The 17,685-nt window shown below is 38.2% G+C and overlaps 1 protein-coding gene across 1 annotated transcript in view; it reads right to left on the reverse strand.

Moving 5' to 3' along the window:
• Positions 1-4,309: 4,309 nt before the first annotated feature.
• Positions 4,310-17,685, reverse strand: part of LOC131161614 (pheophytinase, chloroplastic) — a 43,462-nt gene continuing 30,086 nt past the window's right edge. Inside the window, exon 7 of the mRNA XM_058117486.1 lies at positions 4,310-4,519. The gene's annotated coding sequence lies outside the window, so the exon portion shown is untranslated. The remainder of the gene's footprint in view (positions 4,520-17,685) is intronic.

Raw genomic sequence — 17,685 nt, forward strand, 5'->3', positions numbered from 1 at the left:
AAGTGAGTGCCCTGGTATGCTTCAACTGTGATCTTTGGGTTGCCTAATGTATCAGAGCAGACAGGTGCTACTTGTATGGGCGGGTAATCACCCCTATCCTTAGGTAATCTTGTAGGTAAAATACCTTACATGTGTTTGAATATGATTAGAAAATGATTTCAGAAATTATGTTAATGATTTACAAATGATGAATAATATGGTATATACAAACCTCATGTTGGCCACACAATGTTTTAATATGTTGTTTCTTCCCTTACTGAGATGTGTCTCACCTGAATATGAACTTATCTTTTTCAGAACCTCCATGAGATCAAGCTTAGAGAGCTCGAGCTATTATAGCATTTTTGATAAAAAAAAGGTATAAATTTGATGATACTTTTTGGTGGTATAAATTTATGTTTTATGTTTTCATGATTTAAGTCATTTGAGGAATGGATGAATGTGAATATTGGAAGTTGTGGTTTATGTTTTTGGAGTTATGTATATATGTGGATACAGGTAGATGTATGATTCCTATTGGTATGTAGATAGATGTAGAAAACTCTGGTATTATACTAATTGAGGACTATAGTTATGTTTTCTGCTGTATATTTATAAATGGAATAACAGGTACAGGAAAATGAAGGATGTGGCACCCGAGTCCCACAAGATGGGTTTGGGGTGCCACAAGACACGGTTAATCAGGTATAACATGCTAGATTGGGTTTACGAGTTCGGGGTGTTACATTTTGGTATCAGAGCATAGGTTTTGGGATTCTGTAAACTTAGGGATGATTTATATCAGACTATAGGAATTAGTTAAGATAAGGATACTAGATGGATAGGTTAGGTTGGGTGTTGAGAAGTATAGGATTTTGTTTTGTAGTTTAGAGGTTGAAATACGTCGACGATTTCTTGTGATTTTTTCAACGGCCTCAAAAAGCTAGGGTAAACCTTAAATGATTTCGTTTATGAGCTATGAAACTGGTCCTTATACGAAGAACTTGGATGTGTATTGGATTTAAATTTAATGATTGTGTTGTTAAAGTTATGATATGGGATTTTTAACTCTTTCCTGTCCTATTTTCTAGGATGGATCCTAGGGATGAAGATGTAGGGGCTGAAGGAAGAGATGACTCGGAGACTTTGAGTGAAGAGGCTATTGATACCTCTGTGATGCTTAGGGATATAGCCCGACAGGTCGGGGCAGAAATGAGAAAGGATTCTAAAGAACAGAATTGCTTAACTGTAGATAAGGGCAGTAGTATCAAGGAGTTTATGAGGTTGAACCCTCCTGCTTTTGAGGGAGGACCTGATCCAGTGACTGCAAAAAACTGGGTTCAGCAAATAGAAGAGATACTGGAGGTACTCGACTGCACAGACGAGCAGAAGGTCCGTTATGTCACATTTAGAATGACTGGTGATGCAAAATGTTGGTGGTTTTCTATGAAGCTACTAAAGGAACAAAAATTGGTAAAGATAGCTCTGATGTAGGAGAGATTCAAAGAGTTATTCTTTGATAGGTATTTTTCTTCATCTGTCAGAGGGGAAAAGATTGAAAAATTTACTAATCTAACACAGGGGAATATGACAGTCGGAGAATATGTGGCCAAGTTTGTTGAATTGTCGCATTTTGCTCCGTTCCTAATTCTGAATAAGGTAAGGAAGGCCACAAAAATTTGAAAAAGGCTTGAGGCGCACAATTTATGAGCTGGTGGTGGGGTTTCAGGTTCAAAATTTCTCATATTTAGTTGATAAGATTTTGGTGTTGGAAAAGAGCATCCAGAATAGTACAGAGCCTTCAGAGCAGAAGAAGAGGCCTGCACCATCCAGTTTTTAGGCTGAGGTCAGTCAGGGATCGGGAAAGAAAGGGAAAGATACAGTGAACTCGAGACAGGAGACAGGAGAACGAGGTTATCCAGGTTATCAGGGTAATCACTCCTACCCCGTATGCCAAACATGTAACAAAAGGCATAGAGGTGAATGCTGGTTTAGGACTCCTACCTGTTTCAAGTGCTGTAAACTGAGGCATGTCAAGAAAAATTATCGGGAACCGTTACCTGTTCTACCTGCACAGACCTAGGATCGAGGGAGACAACAAATACCACTTGGCAGAGGTGGTCCAGCAGGAGTTTACTAGTTGATCCAGCTTGAGCCAAAGAATGTTAGGGTAGCAGGTTTGGGTTTATGTTTAAGATAATAATGATTTAATTTGACTATGAATGATTGAGAAGTTTATGTGATGATATATATGCTGAATTTTGTTGGATGTCGTTGGGTAATGAATTCAAGTAATGTGAAAGGATGATTAGTTAGTAAAAATTTTGAGGACGAAATTTCTTAAGGAAGGGAGAATATAGTGATTAAAAAAAATTAAAATTTAAAATAAAATATATAAATAAATAAATAAATATTATAAATTAAATAATATAATATATTATAATATAATAATATATTAATATAATATTATAATATAATATATTATATTTTATATAAAGGTTAGTTACCTAAAGGATCTTTAGATCCTTCAGGAACAGAGAGGTGTGGCCCCCCCTCTGAAATTTCTCACCCCACTCCTCCGTCCTTCTCTCTCTCTCTTTCTCTCCCCTCATTTCTCGGTGGATATTCGGTTGATTGGGAAACAAAAGGTATTGTTGGGTTCATAACTTCGCCACCGACATTTCTACCAGAGCGGATTTGTCGTGGGAATGACGTAGGCACCATTCCTAGGGTAAAGTAACATTTCCCTATTTTCTCAATTTCTCTTTAAATCAGCTGCTAAATTAATGATCAGGCACCACTACGGGGTTCTAGTCACGATCGTCGTCATTTTGATTGGAGTAAATTTTCAATTTGGGTTTCCTAGGCACCACTCCAAAGCGAGAGTGAGATTTGAGGAATTAAGTAAAGTGATTATATTTGAGGGTATAATTATTTATTTGGAATTTATGGGTCTAGGAAATATTAAAATAGTATATTATTTAGGGTTGATTTAATAGAACTAGGATTTTTTATTCAGGACTCGGGTGAGCGCTGCAAGTATCTTTTCGGGGTCTCTATTGGCGTAATTCAAGAAACCAGGTAAGAGGGAATATATATATTAAACCAGATTTTTATGAATTAATTGGGAAATGAAATATGTTATGAATATACGTGTATATATTTTTGCATGAGTTTAAAATGTCAACCATTTAAATTATACTTTCTGAGCCTAAACCAGTTTTATTAGATACGTATATGTGAAATTGAACTGATGAAAGAGAAAGATATTTTCAAGATAATTATGTAAAAAATGAAAGGTATATTTTTAACATATAAATGTTAAATGTAGGTTGACTTATTTTATAGGAAATATATATGAATTTTACTGCTAAATAGTATGACATAAGTAAATAGGAATTCCGTGAGGAAATATGTTATATGTATGAGATGCATGACATATAGGAAATGAATTGAGTATGAAAATGTAATATGAAATATGCTGCATGAGTATAAAAATGTTATATGAAATATGCTGCATGTGAGTGTTAGTGCAATCATGTAAAACAATTGAAAGATGTTGAGTAAAAGAACTGAAAGATGCTGGGTAAAACAGTTGAAAGATGTTGAATAAAATAGTTGAAAGATGTTGGGTAAAACAACTGAAAGATACTAGGTAAAAAAGATGAAGATGCTGGGTATGGTATGAAATGAAATGAAAATGGAAATGAATGAAACAAAAATTAAATGTGAAATGCGAACAATGTAAAATGGGAAAGAGCCACGTAAAGTGAAATGCTACAAAATGACAAAACTGAGAGCATAAACAGATGAGAATTACAGAGAAATGACAGACAAAATAATATATTATGGTATTATAAATATTTATTCTAGTAGAACATGTTACATTTGGGTGGGGTAGACTCTTCGTTCGAGGGCATGCTGAGAAAGGCGAGTGCCCTGGTAAGTATCAAATGTAGTAGTAGGCTGCATAACGTACTAGAGCAGAGGAAAACTATTAGTATGGGCAGGTAGATTTCCTTATCCTCGGGGCCTTCGCTGGTAAACTTTTGTATGAACTGTGTGAGTACGAGATTAATCTATCACTTGAGGGATTACTGAGTAAGGTAAGTGCCCTAGTATGCTTCAGCTATGACCTTTGGATTGCCTAATGTATCAGAGCAGAGGGGTGCTACTTGTACAGGCGGATAATCTGTAACGACCTGCTTAATAAATTGGGTTTTTTTTTTTTTTTTTTACTATGATAATTTATATGCTCTGATACCATACTGGGGATAAACTCAATCATTAACCTAAGCAGCGAGAAGCAGAATTCAAATAAACATAACCATATGTAAAAAAAATATATATATACACACATAATACCATACAATACCAAAGTACTAACATGTTTTCCAAAATATACACATATATATGTTCCCCAAAATACCCTCAACTATGCTGGGATATACAAAAATCCTCCACAATACTCACTTCACTGACAGGGCACTACTGAAGCCTCTCTATCTGCGAGCCTAGTCTGCTCGCCTACTTGGATCACCTGAAAAATGATTCAACACTGGGATGAGCCAACGCTCAGTAAGACGAAATATACTATTACTAATGTGTAGTAAATGAACTACAGTATTATGAAAATCTATTTTCATATAATCATGTATAACTGGATACATAAGTACAGTACAAGTAATAAAATATACCACGCTTTCCATGTTACTTAACATAACAGTATTGTAGGTTATTATTCAAAGTACTTCTAGTGTATATAAGTATGTTTCCTGTTTCTATAAATCTATACATAAGTAATAGTAACTGAAAACTTTTCCTGTGGATAACTGTGTGTCATGATTTAATCCCTCATGACAAGGTTGTGCGGCCCGTAGGTAGGATCTACACTAGCTAGCCGACCAGGGTAAATCACTATACTCCATCGGTCTTATCTGCCCACCTCAACCCATATCCTATCCACGTCAAGGGCCTAGTTGATCAACCTACTACCACGTATTATCTAAATAGGTGTTGCACTCATAACATAACATAATATCTGTAGCAATGGTACCGTGCTCTGTAACTACATAGTCCAACAAGGTCTGATACTATATAATATATCTCTATATACAATTATCTGATTTACCATGATTCTGAAATAACCGTAATAACCATGATACTGAATGAACTGTAACTGTAATTCATATGTCATAATATTGAGAACTGTATAATCATAACACTGAAACTGCATAATTATAATACTGAAATTCGTATAATCATGGTGCTGAGATTCGTATAATCATGGTACTAGAATTCGTATAATCATGGTACTAGAATTCGTAAACATATCTCCGTACTATATTCATATTCTCAAGTCACACCATACTTTAATACATAATTTTCATAATTTAATAAATTGTATAATATTTTAAAAATACCTAACATAGTATATTTCCTTTACCTGACTACTGGAAAGCCCCTATGGTTTATTAGTCTAACACCCGCAGAGCCTCCTACATAACATCCTGAAAACAACATTTTTCAGAACTGAATATTAGTATTTCTTCGCCTACATCATTTCCTATAACTGTTAGAAGGCCAAAAATGGGATAAAAGGTCTTACCCTGAATTTGGGATGAAATCCAACTTCGTTTCACCAATAATCCGCTCCGGCAGGCTTGCAGAGAACTTCGCCAAGAGCATCATGGTGGCTTCGGATCGTCGATACGGCAACTAGCGGGGCCGAAATCGAAGAGAGAGAGGAGAGGGATTGTAGCAGAGAGAGAGAGAGAGAGAGAGAGAGAGGAGAGAGAGAGTGATAAAAATCCGAGTTTTCCCTATTTATAGGGCCAGATTCGTTGACAAGACATGTCACCTCGTCTACGAGTCCTTCAGTAAATTCGTCGACGAACCTTATCCTTCGTCGACGAAATTCAGAGCAGCCCAAAACCTTCGCTTGGTATTTTCTCGTCAATGAAATGGGACATCGTCAACGAGATCCTGAAGACATTCATCGACGAAGTCTACGACCTCCTTCTATTTCTGTTTCCATTTCTCTCCCTCTTATTATTAGAATACCATTATTCTATGGGTCACTACATAATCACCTCTATCTTTAGGTAATCTCGTAGATAAAATACCTTGCATGTTGAATAAAATCGGAAAATGATTTCAGAAATTATGTTAATGATTTGCAAATGATGAATAATATGTTATATACAAACCTCATGTTGGCCACACACTATTTTAATATATTGTTTCTTCCCTTACTGAGATGTGTCTCACTTGAATATGAACTTATCTTTTTCAGGATGTAAGAACTTGACCCTAGGTGTGTAGATTGAATAAATGAAAAAGGGTAAAAGGGTAAATTTTGCAGGCTTCGTCGATGAAGCCATTATTCTCGTTGACGAAGGCCCTCATACTCTTCGTCGCCGAAATTCAGAGCCTCGTTGACGAAGATATACCAAACGTGTTGTAAAATATCGGAATAGGGTTCGTCGTCGAAGGAGCCGGTTCGTCGATGAAATGTGTGGATGTTTCGTTGATGAAGGCGTCTTTTGGTTGACGAGTTTGACTAGGTCAAAGGGGCTATAAATATCCTATTGGTTTGCTTAGTTGCTAAGAAACCTCAAACACACACACACACACACACACACACACACACACACACACACTCTCTCTCTCTCTCTCTCTCTCTCTCTCTCTCTACAGAACCAGCAGAATCTCTCCTTCTCTCTTCGACTCTTCGGTGTTTATCGCCTGATTCGATGATCCGACGTTACTGCATGGATTAGGGAAGGAATCTCTTCGAGAATAGTGGTTCAAATCTTTAGTTCGGGGATTTTTGGGTTTTGACCCAAAACCAAGGTAAGGGTCCGATTTCATTTTCGTTTCGGTATATGTGTAGTAGTAAGAATTATAGTAAGTATAGTTTTTGAATGTTTAGGTTTTGGGAACTCGGTTCGTAGTTTTGGAGCCGTAGAGTTTGTGTTTTGGTTTTTGGGAAAAGGTAAGGGGATTCTTTTTATATCAGTTTATTTTTGAAATTGGGATCGGTCAGCCTGTAGTTTACGATCGTATGTATGTTTTGATTACTTATTTGTGAAAATCTATAGAGTGAAAATGCAGGATTTTCAAGTTATAATTTTTGAAAAAATTTGGGGGTTTTAGGTATCATCTCTATTTTGTTGGAGAAATCGTATGTTGTATTAAAATTGTAGTATTGAGATGACCGTACCCATATTTGTATTAAACTGTATTCTTGAACTAAAAACGATAGGATTTGCTGTATACCAAATAAGTGTGGAATGAACTGTTGTATGTAAAATGTTCCAGGTTTTGTAAAAATAGCTAGGGGCGGCTAATTACCATACGCTAATAAGTATAGGAACATGAGTTCCAAAATTGTTCCAGGTCTTGTAAATTAGCTAGGGGCGGCTAATTACTGTATGTTGACGCCATATCTTGGCTAATTACCGTGGGCGAGAGTGTCCGACTCTATATCCAGGGGTGTGAAATATCGTCTGTTCTTTCTGGCTGGTCACTTATGGGTGTGAGCTACACCGCATTGGCAACGATATCGCTATGAGGCTTTGGTTATTGCAGGGTATTGGGTGCTTGAGTGTGACGAAACTAACCGTATGTTTGGTATCATATGTACTGGAACGGATTTGTGAAAAATACTGGAATTGTATTGATCTGTATTGTACTGTATTGTATTGTGTTATGTTGTACGCTGAAATATACTCGTATGCCACATGCTGATATAACATGTTTTCTTCCTTACTGAGATGTGTCTCACCCCGAATATACAAATATTTTTCAGGTCCTTTGAGTAGCCGAAACTAGCATCCTAGCGTTCGAAAGCGGGGGTGTCAATTAGCTGCGTTTAGTACCTGTGTAAGTATGAGTTTTGTAACCGAGTTTTCATTGTTGGGTTTTGTAGACACCCGAAGTATGTACTGTAGGGAACGTATATTCTAGTTCTGTATAGACTCTGGTATGGTATGATGTATATATAGAAAGAACATTTTCCGTTGCGTATTTGATGAGTACGGATATGTATGTGATGTGTATAGGGTATACGTATACCCCAAGGGATCGGACCCTCATTCAGAGTAGCATCATGTGTGTTTTAATTGATACAGAGACAGGTTAGGTTACTATATTTACACCTGGGACCCATCTGCGGGTTTGGGGCGTGACAACTTCGTATTAGAGCTAACAGGGTTGTTAGGTCTTGTAGACTTGGTTAGACATAGTTATGTATACATACTAGACTATAGGATGTAGGAAATGAGTAGAGTTGGTCGAGGGTTGTTTTTTTTCTAGACGGGGACTCATTGGCGGTATTTTGTTTTTTTCCTGGAATTATGATTTTAGTAAAATCACGACAAATCATTGATGATTTCGTGTCAATGTGGTAGGACAGACATGGACCCGTAAGAGTTGTAGTTAACATGATTAGTTTTCAATGATTGTGTTAACTGTGTACAATATAGGAATTCTAACCGATTCCTATCTTACTTTCAAAATGGAGCCCAAGGATAACAACTTGGATAGTGGCTCCGAGGGGACTGCGAGTAATGAGTCTCCTTCTGTGCCTTGGGGTTTGACGAGGCAGGTTATGCGAAAGATTGGGCAAAGTGTTAGGAGACGTGAGCACTCTCCTACTGCCACAGGCTGTACCATAGAGAGATTCACCCGCATGCACCCTTCGATGTTTACGGAAGGACTCGATCTAATAGTAGCAAAAAATTGGGTGTAGAAGACCGAGAAAATATTTGAAGTTTTACACTGCACTGACCAGCAGAAGGTCCTTCATTCTACTTTCCAGCTGGCAGGAGAAGAGGATAGGTGGTAGACTGCTGTGAGTCTACTTGAGAAGCAGAGGGCTGGTCCATCTGGTATGACTTGGAGTCATTTCAAGGAGGTATTTTTCGAGAGATACTTCCAGGCTTTCACTTGTTATGCGAAGGCCGATGAGTTCTTGAGTTTGACTCAGGGAATCCTGATGATGCAGAGATATGCTGCAAGGTATATTGAGCTATCTCGCTTCGTGGCGTATTTGGTCTCGAACGAGTATGAGAAGGCTCGGAGGTTCGAGAAGGGTATGAGGAAGGACATCTGCAAGCTTGTGGGGATGCTACAGATTCGAGAGTTTTCTGTTCTGGTGAATAAAACCACCATAGTTGAGGCTGACCTTTAGGGAGATGAAGGAGCATAAGAATAGAAGAAGAGGCCAGTATCTTTTGGTTCTCAAACTGGTCCTCGACAGGGACAGTGGAAGAAGAAGAAGAATTATAGTTCGGTTTATCGATAGAATACCGAGGGGCAAAGTTCTCAGGGGGATCCATCCTCCGCACCATGCGTCAAGTGCCGTAAATGGCATGATGGTGAATGCCAGCCGTTATGGGGTAACTGCTACAACTGTGGCAAACCGGGTCACATATCGTAAAATTGTTAGGCACAGAGGAGCGAAATGCCTGCACATAGCCAGAACTGTTGGAGTAATCAGATGCCTCGAGAAAACTATCAGGAAAACACGGCTCCGGTGAGGGTATACTCTCTTACTCTAACAAATGCGGAACACGCTCGGAACGTGGTGACAGGTACCATGTTATTGCTTTTGAATAGAGTTGTTGTTTTATTTGATTCGGGCGCAACCCATTCGTTTATATCTACTAGTTTTGTGAAACTGTGTGGGGTTGAAACCCAAGTAATGGATGAGTGGTTGTCCGTCGTTACATCGACTGGGAGTGTAACGATCTGTAGTAAGATGTTGGGAAACAGCCCAGTGGTTATTCAGGGAAGACTGCTACTGGGGAACCTAGTAGTGTACGACATGTGTGGATTCGATTTCATACTGGGGATGGATTGGCTATTCTCTAGTTATGCAGTGATTGATTGTCGTAGGAAGGTAGTGGTGTTCAAACCTCCTGAGGAGTAGGAGTATGAGTTCATGGGATCGTGTGTGTGTTCGACGCCAGAAATTCTATCAGCTATACAGGCGAGAAGGTTACTTTTGGACGGTTGTCAGGGGTACCTAGCTTGTGTGAATGAACCACCTAGGGATGATCTGAAACTTGAAGATATCTGAGTGGTTAATGAATTTTCAGATGTATTCTTGGAAGACTTACCCAGTTTACCTTCTGATCGGGAGGTGGAGTTCACTATTGATCTGCTGCTAGGTAAGGCACCAATTTCTAAAGCTCCATTCCGAATGGATCTGACTGAACTTAGAGAGTTGAAGGAGCAGTTACAGGAACTACTAGACAAAGGCTTTATCCGACCTAGTGTTTTGCCCTGGGGAGCTCCAGTGTTATTCGTGATGAAGAAGGACGGGTTGATGCTAATGTGCATTGATTACCGAGAGATCAACAAGGTGACAGTGAATAATCGATACTCATTACCTCATATAGATGATCTATTTGACTAACTACAGGGAACGCAGGTCTTTTTGAAGATCAATTTACGGTTAGGGTATCATCAGGTGAAAGTTAGGACTGAGGAAGTTGCGAAGACTACTTTCCAAACCAGATACAGTCACTACGAGTTCTTAGTTATGCCTTTCGGGTTGACTAATGCTCCAGCGGTATTTATGAGCCTAATGAATAGGATTTTTCATGAATACCTGGATCAGTTTGTAGTAGTGTTCATCGACAATATTCTGGTATATTCTAAGAGTTTGGAAAAGCACGGAAATCATGTGAGGTTGGTACTTCAGATTCTACGGGAGAATAAGTTGTATGTTAAGCTGAAGAAATGCGAGTTCTGGCTGAATCAGGTCGCGTTTCTAGGCCAAGTCATGTCGAAGGGTGGAATCTCAGTTGATCCTAATAAGATAGAAGCAATGGTTGACTGGGTGAAACCGAAGAGAGTGTAGGATGTTCAGAGTTTCCTAGGACTGGTTAGGTATTACCAACATTTTGTGGAGGGATTCTCTAAGTTGTCTAGCCCTCTGACATGGTTAACGAGGAAGGGTGTGAGATTTGATTGGACGGATGAGTGCGAGTAGAGTTTCTAAAAGTTAAAACACCGATTGATCACTGCTCCAATTTTAACCATCCCATCTGGGGACGGTGGATTTGTGATTTACATCGACGCATCGTTGAAGGGGTTGGGATGTGTGTTAATGCAATGGGGGAAAGTAATTGCTTATGCTGAGTACGAGAAGAATTACCTTATGCATGATCTGGAGTTGGCAACAGTTGTATATGCGTTAAAGATCTAGAGACACTACTTGTATGGTGAACAGTGTAAGATCTTCATGAGCCACAAGAGCCTCAGATATTTTTTCACACAGAAGGAGTTGAATATAAGGAAGAGGAGGTGGCTGGAATTTATCAAGGACTAAATTGCACGATTAACTATCATTTGTGGAAAGCTAACGTGGTAGCAAATGCATTGAGTCGGAAGTCAGAGCATGCGTCAATATCTGCAGTTGTAGGTCAACATCATATCAGACGAGGTCTGGAAGGTCTTAGTGTGGAATTGGTGGATGGTAATCATCAGGCTTTCATTGTTAGCTTGGTGATCCAGCTAACATTATTTGAGAAGATAAAAGTCACGTAGGCTAATGATGCAGAGTTAGTCGAGGCTGTAGAGAAAGTGCAGCAAGGGTTGGCTGTAGATTTTAACATCTCTGAGGGAGGTGTGTTGAGGTTTGGTACCAGGTTCTACGTTCCAAACGACGAGGGTATAAAGAGGACGATTTTGGAGGAGGCGCATCGTTCTTTGTATACGATACATCCGAGTAGTACAAAGATGTATCAGGATTTGCGTGAATCTTTCTGGTGGAGAGGCATGAAACGAGAGATTGCTCGATTTGTAGAATAGTGTCTAACATGTTAGCAGATAAAGGCTAAACATTAAAGGCTGGTAGGGCCGTTGCAGCCATTGAGTATCCCGAAGTGGAAATGGGAGCATATTTCCATGGTCACCAGGTTACCACCAGCACTACAGAGGCAGAATGCCATCTGGGTAATCGTGGACAGGTTAACCAAATATGCTCACTTTGTACCGATGAAGGTTAGCTACTCTGTGAGTAGGCTAGCAAATTTATACATGCAGGAGATAGTTAGAATGCACGGGGTACCAATGTCCATTATTTCAGATCGAGACCCAAGATTCACTTCTCGATTCTAGAAGAGTTTGCAGGAAGCACTGGGGACAAAGCTTACTTTAGTACAGCGTTCCACCCCTAGACTGATGGACAGTCAGAGAGGACGATACAAATCTTGGAGGATATGTTACGGGCTTATGTATTAGACTTTGGTGGTAGTTGGATTCAGTTTCTACCATTGGTGGAGTTTGCCTATAATAACAGCTTCCAGTATAGTATCGGGATGGCACCGTTCGAGACATTGTATGGTCAGAGGTGTCGGTCTCCTCTGTATTGGGATGAGGTTGGTGAACAGCAGGTATTGGGTCCTGAACTCGTATAGCAGGCTTCTGAGAAGGTCAAGTTGATTAGGGATAGGATTAAATCAGCTCAGAGTCGGTAGAAGAGTTATGCGGATGTTCGCCATCGTAAGTTGGAGTTCGAGGTTGGGGGTAAGATATTTCTGAGAATCACTCCGATAAAAGGGGTGATGAGATTCGAGAGGACGGGCAAGCTGAGCTTGAGGTATACCGGACCATTTGAGGTACTGGAACGAGTGGGTCCGGTGGCCTACAGGATTGTGCTACCCCTAACATTCTAAAGGATCCATGATGTGTTTCACGTATCCATGTTGAGGAGGTACGTGTTGGATCCGTCGCATATGATTAGTTACGAATCCGTAGAGATTGGGGATGTTTGGCATATGAGGAGATACCCGTTCAGATTCTAAACCGTAAAGTTCAAAAGCTGCGTACCAAGGAGATACCGTTAGTGAAGGTATTGTGGCAGAATCACGCAGTTGAGGAAGCTTCTTAGATGTTAGAGACAGAAATATGCCAAAAATATCTGCAATTGTTCTTGAGTAGTAGTTTTGATAGCAGGGTCGATATAATTATGTATGTATGTATGTAATACTCTGTTATTGTAGTAGTATTGTGTGGTTAGTCTCTGGGAGAGTTTTGTAATATTATGAGCTCTTGAGATAGCGTATGTATGTAACCATGGTATTCCTTCACCATAAGTTATGGTATGTATGTATTAGGGACGAGGCTGCTATGTGGGTGGCCGTCAATTCTTCCTAAGAGTCACGTATACGTATAGCTATGTAGATGACTAGGTAAATGAGAGAATGCAAATTTCAAGGACGAAATTTTGTAAGGAGGGGAGGTTGTAAGAACCTGACCCGAGGAGTGTAGATTGAATAAATGAAAAAGGGTAAAAAGGTAAATTTTGCAAGCTTTGTCTATGAAGCCATTATTCTCGTCGACGAAGGCTCTCATACTCTTCCTCACCAAAATTTAGAATCTCATCGATGAAGAGATACCGAACGTGTTGTAAAATATCGGAATACTGTTCGTCGCTGAAATGTGTGGATGATTTGTCGATGAAGGCGCTGTTTCATCGACGAGGTTGGCTGAGTCAAAGGGACTATAAATATCTTATTGCTTTGCTTAGTTTCTAAGAAACCTCAAATACACACACACACACTCTCTCTCTAAAACCAACGGAATCTCTCCTCTCTTCGATTGTTCACTGTTTGTTGCCTAATTCAACAATTCGATGTTATTGCGTGGACCAGAGGAGGAATCTCTTCAAAAATAGTGAATCAGATCTTCGTTTCGGGGATTTTTGGGTTTTGACCCAAAATCGAGGTAAGCGTCCAATTTCATTTTTGTTTCGGTATATGTGTAGTAGTAAGAATTATAGTGAAGTATAGCTCTTAGATGTTTAGGTTTTGGGGACTCGGTTCGTAGTTTTTGAGCTGTAGAGTTCGTGTTTTGGTTTTCAGGAAAAGGTAAGGGGATTCTGTTTATATCAGTTTATTTTTTAAATCGGGGTCGGTAAACTTATAGTTTACGATCATATGTATGTTTTGATTACTTATTTGGGAAAATCTATCGGGTGAAAATGTGAGATTTTCGGGTTACAGTTTTTGGGAAAATTTGGGGGTTTCGGGTATCATCTCTATTTGGTTGGAGAAATCATATGTTGTATTAAAATTGTAGTATTGAGATGACCATACTCATATTTGTATCAAACTGTATTCTTGAATTGAAAACGATAGGATTTGTTGTATACCAAATAAGTGTGGAATGAACTATTGTATGTAAAATGTTCCAAGTTTTGTAAAAATAGTTAGGGGCGGCTTATTACCATACGCTGATGAGTATAGGAACATGAGTTCCAAAATTGTTCTAGATTTTGTAAATCAGCTAGAGGCGGCTAATTACCATACGCTGAATCATCTAGGGGCAGCTAATTACCGTACGCTGACGTCATGTTTTCACTAATTACCGTGGGGCAGAGTGTCCGATTCTATATTTGAGGGTGTGAAATATCGCCTATTCTTTCTGGCTAGTCACCTATGGGGGTGAGCTACACTGTACTGGCAACGATATCACTGTGAGGCTTCGGTTATTGTAGGGTATTGGGTGCTTAAGTGTGATGACACTGACCGTATGTTTGGTATCGTATGCACTGGAACGAATTTGTGAAAAATACTGGAACTGTATTGGAATTGTATTGAACTGTATTGTAATGTATTGTATTGTGTTATGTTGTATGCCAAAATAACACTCGTATGCCACACAATGATATAACCTGCTTTCTTCCTTACTGAGAGGTGTCTCACCCCAAATATACAAATGTTTTTCAGGTCTTTCAGGTAGCTGAAACTAGCAACCTAGAGTTCGGAACTGAGGGTGTCGGTTAGCTGCGTTTAGTACCTGTGTAAGTACAGGTTTTGTAATCGGGTTATCATTGCTGGGTTTTGTAGACACCTGAAGCATGTACTGTAATTTTGGGAACGTATATTCTAGTTCTTTATAGACTCTGGTATGGTATGATGTAAGTATAAAAAGAACATTTTGCGCTACGTATTTGATGAGTACAGATATGTATATGAATGTGTATAGGGTATACGTGTACCCCACGGGGTTGGACCCTCATTCAGAGTAGCATCATGTGTGTTTTAATTGATACAGAAATAGGTTAGGTTACTATATTCACACCTGGGACCCATCTGCGGGTTTGGGGCGTGACACGGGACCTCCACGAGATCAAGCTTAGAGAGCTCGAGCTGTTATAGCATTTTTTAGAAAGAGGGTATAAATTTGATGATACTTTTGGGTTGTATAAATTTATGTTTTATGTTTTCATGCTTTAAGTCATCTAAGGAATGGATGAATGTGAATACTGAAAGTTGTGGTTTATGTTTTTGGAGTTGTGTATATATGTGGATACATGTGGATGTATGATTCCTGTTGGTATATAGATGGATGTAGAAAACTCTGGTATTATATTGATTGAGGACTGTAGTTATGTTTTCCATTTTGTATTTATAAATGGAATAACAGGTATAGGAAAATGAAGGAAGTGGCACCTGGGTCCCGTAAGGCAGGTTCGGGGCGCCACAAGACACGATTAATCAAGTATAACGCGCCGAATCGAGTTTACGGGTTTAGGGCGTTACATAAGGTCCACCATGGTCAACTGTAACAATAAAAAGAAAGAGAGGTAGACAATTGGATATGGTCGCAGGAAGACCATTGAGAGGCCTTGCTAGAGTCAACCAACTAGTTTGGCGAAGCGGAGTGGCTGAAGTCATGGGCACAAGGGTTGCATAGGTAATGTGTTTAAGGCAAAGGTACGAGAACCAGTAAGTTCTTTTGAAAAATGTGTGCTTGTCATTACTAAATGATGATGAGCAAGTGATGGGTCTAGGCGGCGACAAGGTGGCGACCATGGTGTTTGTGTTGTAGTTAGGATTTCAAAATCCTAGTCTATAGTGCTTGAAGAGGAGATGAACTAAGAGAGTTCGCATGTGCCACCCATTTGACTTATTAATTGAGGTGAACTGGCCGACTAGTTTAGCCAAACTGCTCGAGTTTCTTTTCATTTATCATTTTTCTTATTTATTTTTTTTATTTCTTCTTATTAGTTGAAAATTAGGTAAGTTGCATAAGAATCCAAAAATACCTACATGATTTTTTTTTTTTTTTGGACATTTATTTTATTAGCATCATCATCATCATATTATTCATTATATAAAAACTCAAAAAAAAATTGAAAGTTAGAAAATGCAAAATGGTCTTTGTACATAGTATTTCTAGTCCAGTTTTATTATTATTATTTCCAATATTATTTATTATTTATTATTTATATCACTAGTTTAGATTTTTTTTTTTTTTTTTTATAAATTGCCGAAAATGTAAAAAAGTTATGATAAAAGTATAAAAATCCCAGAATTTTTTTTTTAAAAAAAATCTAACAAAAAAAGTGAGAAATGTTAGAAATAAATTTGATCTAAAAGAAAATTTCTATTTAAGCCTCATTTAGCCTAAATTTTATGTAGGTCTTTTTACATTGTTTACTCGTTTTTTTTTTTTTTTTTTTTTTAATTCTTTGTTGGTTTTGTTTGGTTAGTATAAAGATTCAAGCGTCTTTAAGCATATTCATAGAAATATGGAGTATAACTCATTAGCCTCCACCTTAGGGAATATTCACACCCTTAGGCTTTCAAACCTATACCTCCACCTCAAGCTACACATCATTGATTCAACAACTAGCAATATGTGGTAAGTGCAAGCAATGCAAGAATTTCTCCTTAATAACAACCTTCTTCAACATGTCAACTATATTTTTTTTTAGTAGCCACCTTAGCAAATTAAATAGCATTAGTATCAATTAAATCTCATATCTTGTACTATCTTACTGCAATGTGCTTTGTTCTAACATGATAAACTTGATTCATTACTAAGTGAATGACACTCTAACTATCACAATGCAAATGAATAATCTTCTACTCTATGCCAAGTTTAGTTATCAGTCTCTTCAATCACATAACCTCCTTTATAGTCATTATCACTATCATATACTCTACCTCAATGATAGATAATGCAAAGATAAATTGAAACATCGATTTCCAACAAATACGTCAGCATGTCATAGTTATACATAACCTGTGGTGAACCTCCTATGATCCAAATCTCTTGCATAATATGCATCAACAAATCCCTATATGAAAGCTAAAACCAGTTATATACCAAACTCATGCCAAAATCTATAGTTCTTAACAAGTACCTAAGGACCCACTTCAAAGCACTCTGTTGCTTTTTTACATGAATTTTCTATACTTACTCTCCATACTAACTGCATGTGTAGGATTTGGATGAGTACAAACCACGGCATACATCAAGTAACCAATCGGATTGGCATATGGTACCCTTGATATCTCCTTTATATCCTACTCTAGTTAATTATGGACAATATGCTAAAGTTAGCTTGAAATGATTCGCCAATGAGTAGACATTGGGTTAGCAATGCTCATACTAAATCTCTTCAACAACTTCTCTATGTAAGTTTTTTAAGAGACTCAAAAGCTTCCGATCTTTCTTGTCTTTCCGAAGTTCCATCCTAAGGATCTTCATTACTACAAAACTAAGAACCTTCATCTCAAATTCCTTATTCAATGATGATTTTTAACGATTGACATCATGGATATTCTTCGCGGCAATCAACGTATTATCATATATAATAATAAAAAGATAAATGAATGATCAGATAGACTTTTAAAATAAACACAGCAAGCATACTCATTGTAGGTATATCCAATA

The sequence above is a fragment of the Malania oleifera genome, chromosome 8, assembly GCF_029873635.1.
Source record: "Malania oleifera isolate guangnan ecotype guangnan chromosome 8, ASM2987363v1, whole genome shotgun sequence".
NCBI classification, from domain to species: Eukaryota; Viridiplantae; Streptophyta; class Magnoliopsida; order Santalales; family Ximeniaceae; genus Malania; species Malania oleifera.